Source organism: Crassostrea angulata, chromosome 9, assembly GCF_025612915.1.
Source record: "Crassostrea angulata isolate pt1a10 chromosome 9, ASM2561291v2, whole genome shotgun sequence".
Taxonomy (NCBI): domain Eukaryota; kingdom Metazoa; phylum Mollusca; class Bivalvia; order Ostreida; family Ostreidae; genus Magallana; species Magallana angulata.
Window position 1 is genome coordinate 29,686,856 of NC_069119.1, and position 7,874 is coordinate 29,694,729.

The following is a 7,874-nucleotide window of genomic DNA, read 5'->3' on the forward strand; positions in this document are numbered from 1 at the left end:
GACAAATGTCTATCTCTATTTGAAAAGTCTCTTGATAGTCTTACTTTAAAATAAAAATTCCACAAAAAGGCAAAGCAGTCCCTATACAATGAAATCGATCTTTTTATGAAAAAAAAACGTCACATTCAACACGCAGTTGATGAGCAATAATGTTGTAGTGTTAAATTCAGCTCTTTATACAAGGAACAAGGATACAGAATGTAAGTATCTGACATCACTTATCCATATAAACATTTGTAAAAAGGTTTCCTTGCATATTAATCAAAATGTACATGAAGAAACAGTCAAAAGCAGTGATGAATATAATGACCATCTGCACTTTTCATGTGATGCTGTTTCAAATCTTTATAGTTGAATCTAATCTGCTGAATATGTGTACCAAGAAAGTAAAAAGCAATTCATGTTTTACTTACTGTGTCGGAATTTGTCTAATTTTCTCATAACTCATTTTAAAAAACTTTGTAGCATAAATGGAACACTTGAATGTTGCCAAGGGTACAAGTTGGACATTGCACTAGATACATGAATACGTATGTTTCAATTTATATACTTAATGGTAAAGAGAAATTTATCTAACACCTGAAGATAAAATTCACTGAAACGTCCTACTCAGATTCTTGAAAAAAAAAAAGGACAATCAGATGTTTTATTGACTAAGTGAATTTCATAGAATAATTTCCCATCATTATTTTTTCAATAAACCATAGATGTAATATTTTAAGCGTGTGAACGTGGATTAACTGGAATAAATTGTGTCACCAACTGTATATATCCTACGTATGGACAAGACTGTCAGTCTCTGTGTGACTGTAATGCTACATACTGTCATTATGCCAACGGTTGTATTCGATTTTCCGGTAAGATGCTTCATTGATAGAAAATAGACCCTTATTTCATAAATATGTTTGTTATGATACAATATACAGGGACGTATGATTCTATTAAATAAATCGAGATCAATGTAAACACAACTACTTCCCAGCGTTGTTATTATTTTTTTTTATTATTTCTTGATTTCTTTTAATTGAATTAGATAGAAGGTTATTTGTAGTAAAAAAAAATGTTAATTACAATATTATGATAATGAATACATGTATGTAGTGATTTCGTTGTAGAATATCAAATTCAATCTACAACTCATATGAACTTCAGGACTGTCACGAAGGAACACATTACCTTAGATAGCAACAGCACTGATAACGGTAAATACGATTCTGCTTAATTCAACCATCATTTAATTTGTAATTTATATCTTCCTTTATGCGTGAAGTATGCCAACTTCAAAAATAAATCAAGAAAGTGTATGTAATCAATATTTAAAGAATTATTAAACAGTAGGTTAAATATACTTTTAATATAAGGTCATCGCCAATAGTTTATGTGTAGTATATCATGAGAACGTACAGCTATGCCTATCGTGCTACTTTACATAATATACCAGTAACACGGTATAAAAAAAGCATCAGTATATATACCTCTGGTATAAAAACGTTGAACACATATTTGTATAATTCATTTTAAGATTATTCAATTCTAAACATTCTTATACTAAGACAATGAATGTCTTACACTAACATCTGAAGTATTGCTACAATATAATGCATGATGTATTGCAGCAAAATAATAGATTATTCTCCAAAACTTGAGATGTGTTTCTAGACTGTTATTAAGATATATTAAATTTGCTGTAGCCTCATATTTTGTTTATTTCTGAATCATTTGTCTTTTCAATTAAAAAATGATAAACCAACTAGCAAAAAATAGCCACACAAAAAACAAAGATGTACTTGTGGATTCAGTAAGCTGAAAGGTATGAAAGTAAACAGGGCTTTGTCAGAAATTTTTCGATAGATGTAATTGATTGATAGACTCACTAAATACTATGACCATAAATGTCTTAGACTAACATATGATGTATTACAACTGCAATATTTATTTCAGTTTCAGCAATTACTCTGGTTATTGTTAAGTATTTTTTGTTATAAATACTTAATTCCCGAACAGAATGAAGAGTCGCGGTTAGACAAAAGGACATTCTCTAAATATGAAAAATTGAAAAATTTGAATCAGACACCATAGAGATACGATACTGAATTCTATTGTATCAGAAGTGATACAATTTAAGTACCATATCCTGAGAAAGAGAGGTTTTATATGTTTATTTAATTATCTTATATATGTTGTTATACATTTTTGTGTATTTTGTAACATGTTATATAAAATGAACACAATTTCAAATGACATGTCTAATAGAAATAAACTAAATTCATAAGCCATGGCTGGTTTTTTAATGACAAATGAAGAAAAGTGAGTATTAACAGAACTACTGGTATATGGATTAAACATTTCAATTTACTTAATAAAGGGCAGTTCTTAGATGATTTGTTTATGATTTTTTTTTTTTTTTTACAGGTGTTTTCAATATTACGTCAGACAACTTAACGAATTTCAAAAGTACGATTTGTGATACAAGGAAAAGACAATTTAAAGGAAACAATACTTATATGTTTGTTATAATTGGACTTGTAGCGGTGTCTTTTATCATATATATGATGTATTGTTATGCACGTGTGTTAGAGAACCGCCATTTGAACACCAGTTCAGTTTAGAAAACCTAAATATTTTCCAAGATTTACTGAAGTAAAGTCATTTTTTTCGATTTTCTTATCCGACTTCAAAAACTTTGCATTGAGCCTGCTGAATGTTTTGCAGTACACAGTGACAAAAGTGTGTTTAATAATTTTATGTTAAAAGTTTAAGGAATATTTAAAAAAATTTCAAGGCGAGATAGATTATCGATAGCTCGCGTTATTTTGTTGCAATCAAAGAGAAATTGAGAAAACATATTACTGTATTACATACATACTTTTATGCATTTATAAATGTTTACTTTACTACATTATTGTTAAAACGCAAGTTTGATATATCTTGTCTGTTCCAGTGCTTACATAATTTCGGCATTTATAAATCGAATCTCTGATTCCTGATAAAGCACGACTAAAGTATTATTTTTTAAGAAAGAATCAATCAACCTCAGTCATTTATTCTGGGAATTGTTTAAATACAAAGACTTGAAAATATATCCTGCTGCTTTTTGTATAGCTTAATCCATTGATTTAATTTCATTGATGGTAACATTCGACCCAATAGTTAAAAATTCCTGATGTTATAAAGTTTAAAGATGCAAATTAGAAAAACTGAAAATAACTTAAGTAGGGTTGAAATGCACATATTTTTTATTGATTTGCTAAAAATCTTTTTCTTTAATCCCTGTAATTATCAGTCATCTTGAAAGAAATGTTAGTCCCAGGAAGAACAGATTCTATACTTCTACTTATCGGGCCAATGTTATGCTTAAATGGCTACAGGTCACATCCTCGACGGCAATCACCAATGCATTATTTCTATGCATAATATGACGTGAGTTTTTTTCCTCTAAATCTTAAGGACAACTACACATTGCATTTTATAGACATAATGATATCTACAGCATATTTGCTCATATTTGGTACGATCACCATATTCTTGGCTATACCAATTGAACTTAATACTCTTTTGGAAGCCAATCTTAAAAATGCACACGATTTTAACACATATAAATCATCCAAATGCATTTTGATGTTCTATAGTCTACGAGCATATCATTGTAAAATGGTATTGAGCCTACATAAAAGAATATTATGTATTGAAGAGAATTGGACAAATTGTATTTAAATGCCATTTAATATCCATTTTTCGACGTTAAAAAGGATATCATATAATTATTATTTAAGATCATTAATTATCAATAATTGTCACCGATGATTGCATAAAGAAGAAATATTTCACATTCAAAATTATTGACATTATTCATTCGCATAATCTAACGACAACTTTATAATACATACTTTGTTTTTCCATTTAATACATAAAATTATTATTAACAATCAACTCCATTTTTAGAAAAATAAAAATCAATTTGAAGTAATGTATATTAATTTTCCGTATAATCATCGATACTTTATGATTTATAGTTTTATTATGAATGCATGTAATATTGATAAAGACATACATACTTCTTTTCTTTTGAATTTCAAAAGAATATCGGAATCACTTTTATTCAGTTCTGATATTATACACAATACTTCAAAGCATTAAACATATGTTCCACGTTACATTACAACGGCGTGTTGTTAATAGCACGACAAGACTGTTTAGGTCAAATAAATGATTAAAAATAACGTAAGGACAAAAACACAAACATTTGACAATTCACATTTGCCACCCTCATACCAGCATGGTTTTATTTGTATAAATCTGATAGAAGGTAAATAATAAAAAGTTTTTTTTATTAATGTACCAATCAACATGTATGATTTTTTAATGACTTTTTGTTTAACTGGACTGCTGTTTCTCGTTATTAGAAAGTTGATATGGTATGGTATGGTATGGTATGGTATGGTATGGTATGGTATGGTATGGTATGGTATGGTATGGCAAGTATGGCATACATATATTTCCATAAATTTTGATACGATCAATAAACTCTGAAATCTTTATACATAAAGTTTACTTTTTTGTGTTCTACAACATTGAATGTAAATATTGAACTTCATATTTACAAGAATATGTACGGAGAAAAAGAGACTGAAGATGTGGTTAAAGTAGTTTAATACAAACTAAAGCATGAACTTTGGTTGTTACTCACACAGATATTTTGAGAACAATTCTAAATAGCAATGCAGTATGTTTACTCCTACATGTATACTATCATACTTATCATTCATATATTGTTTACAAATTTAATGTCATACTGATCATTGCACTTCAAATTTATGCAATTGTTTGAAATATGTTTCCGCTACACCTGTCACCAATTAGCATTACCAGGAAAAACATTGCTCGTTAATTGAGGAATCATTTGCAAATGAAAATATCGCACATGTCACATTGCTATGATATGAAGGTTTGCCATTTTCATTAATTGAACTTTACGGAACATAAAAACATACATGTACCATGATAGTTAGAAAAATTTGGCAGTCTTTGGATATTTATAACAATTTAGATGCAATGGAAAATGCAATTACTTTTTGTTTCGCTTTATTGAGTATGCTTCAAATCCTTGTAGCAGTATCAATGAATATCTGTAAAGGGTAAGTATGTGAATATTATTTAGAATGGATGTTTCAGAAATGTTATTCATCTCCATTAAACGTGTGTCATATTTTTTTGGTAGAATAGATGGAGTAAATTGCTGTGACGGGTACAAATGGGTTCGAGATAAATGCATAGGTAAAAATTGTCTTAAATATTTATAAAAAGAAGATTTTAACTTGTATGTGTTTCTTGGTAAAATGTAATACATCAAACAGTAGTCACGTAAGTGTAAAGATTTGATATTTATATTTATATGCATAGCCTGTGAAATTGGATTATATGGAAAAGATTGTGGCACTAAGTGTCGTTACCCCACGTTTTGACAGGACTGTCAATCTTTGTGTAACTGTACTGTCACTAACTGTGATTATGTTAAAGGATGTGAACAGTCTCTTGGGGGTATGTACTCGTGTATTAATTAATTATGAAATAAAACATAAAAATATTTTAAAATTTTTAAAAATAACCAATTTTCTCTAGAATATCGCATTATATATTTGCAGTTGCAAAAGTATATATATAACGTAAAAAAGATTGATAATATGCATAAAAGCGAGGTTTCTGTTACAGACTATCAGATTCATTCTACACTGCACTGGATTTACAAGACTGTCACAGAGGAGCGAATAGGTGATGTTAATAATTTAATAACGTTAACAGAATACAGCTTAGATTTTAACGCATTTTTTTTATAAGCTAACAATCCGGTTTTTTTCAATAATCATTATGATTTTTCGTAAATGGTATGTCTCAAAATCAATAGTAAGCACAAAATAGTTAACAAGTATATCCTTTCATTATGTTCAGTACATTTTGTTGTTGTTTGTTTTACACCTTGTGAAAGTATATCGAGAAAGTATTTATCTTATTATGAGAGATATATAAATAATGCTATTCAAGGGTATCACGGTAATTTTATTTTGCTCATGATGGGGGATTATATTTTTTTTATTTTTGATATAGTATGTTTTTAATAGAATTTATAGCAGAATCAAATGACACAGATCGACGAATCATATGCTTTGGAAAAACACGATATTAAAATAAATGATACTACATATAATTATAGTTCAAGTTTTAGTAATGGTGAACAATGTGAATATACATTGTCAAGTTACAGTCGGGCGACAAAGTTGATTTGGAAATACTGTAACATAGTCCGGTGATATTTTCTATCATAAAAATTAGCTAGACGCAAATATCAGGGCTCACAAACTCGTTACGGAAAACAAGCACACGAAAAAGTGTGAATAGGGGTATTATAAACGTAATTTTATAAGACATTAAAAGTTCTAGCTAGATAGTTTGGCAGACATATATTCATTCTGACTACAGTAGCTATATATTAATGTAACAAAAGTATTGTTAAACAATTTTAAGAAACAATTGTATTTTTCAATTCTTACTTTTAACCAACAAATATATTTGTATACATGTTTCTGTAAACATTTAATCGGATTGAATTGGATAAAGGAATGTCCTACAATCATATAATAATGTATTATTAATAGGCAATTCTTTATTGATTGATAATAGCTTTAGTTCCGTTTCTTTTTTTCTTTTTTTTTTCTTTCTTTTTTTTTGTAAAATGCCTAAATAGATGATTTTTCCATAATTTAAATGATACTAAATAATATAGGACTAATGATGTTATAGATTTTATAAGTTGATAAAATTTAAATCGATCTAACAATTCAAATGATAGCCGGCCTTTTGGTAAAATATCAAAATTGTTAGACAGTTTTATCATAGCTTACTAATACATGTACGTGTCTAATTCCGCCGGGACATAAATAACCAAACGGCTATGCGACATGAATTTCTGACCTATACAGGAAGTAATATTTGCATTTGAAGCAAAGGGTACAACAATGCAGTTACTGACTGTGATTTAAAAAGCATTTATTCGCAATTTACATGTATCTGCCTTTGGGTCCAATATGCTGCCATCATTTCAATCAACAACTCTATACTATAAAGAATATTCAATATGTAACTGATAAAAAGATTGTGAACAAATATGTAAACTATTTTTCAAGTGTTTTTACCTTACATGGTATGTAACATAAGCGTATATTAAAATATTCTTAGTTGTGATTAATTTTATTTACACGACGTGATTATAGCACTAAATGAAAATGTACATAACCATTATTATAGATACATTTCGCACAAAATATATAAATAATGTTTGGTGTCTTATTACTCTTTTACACTTTTTATATGTACTGATATTTTGGTTATCATAGAATACTTATTCAAACATTTTTTTAATGTTTGGTTACAGGTCCTTCCAATCTTTCTGAAGAATCTACAACGCATTCCAATACTTCTAAATGTGATGCAAAGAAAACATCTAATAAAAGTATCAATTATCTACTGTATCCAATATCCGGACTAACAGCAGTATCTTTCATCATATATATGGTTTATCTTTACACACGATCTTTAGAAAAACGTCTAGTGAAAACAAACACAGTATAACAAATTATATTTTATGTAATATTGTTGATCTGGCTGGGATTGATAGAAAACCATGAAACATGGTTGTGTGTATATACTGCCACTTATTTTTGCTAATAAGAAAAATAAGGAAATAAGGGGAGGTCTTCAAACAGTCATAATATCAATTACCAGACATTGAATATAAGTTATGAAAGGTGAGCAAATGACATCCCCCATATTAAACAAATATATACAATATCAACATGTACCAAATATACATGCAACAAAAA

General features: G+C 28.5%; 1 pseudogene; it reads left to right on the forward strand.

Annotated features, from left to right (window-relative positions):
- The first annotated feature begins 5,159 nt into the window (after positions 1 to 5,159).
- LOC128162882 (uncharacterized) lies at positions 5,160 to 7,623 on the forward strand (annotated as a pseudogene).
- The last annotated feature ends 251 nt before the right edge of the window (positions 7,624 to 7,874 follow it).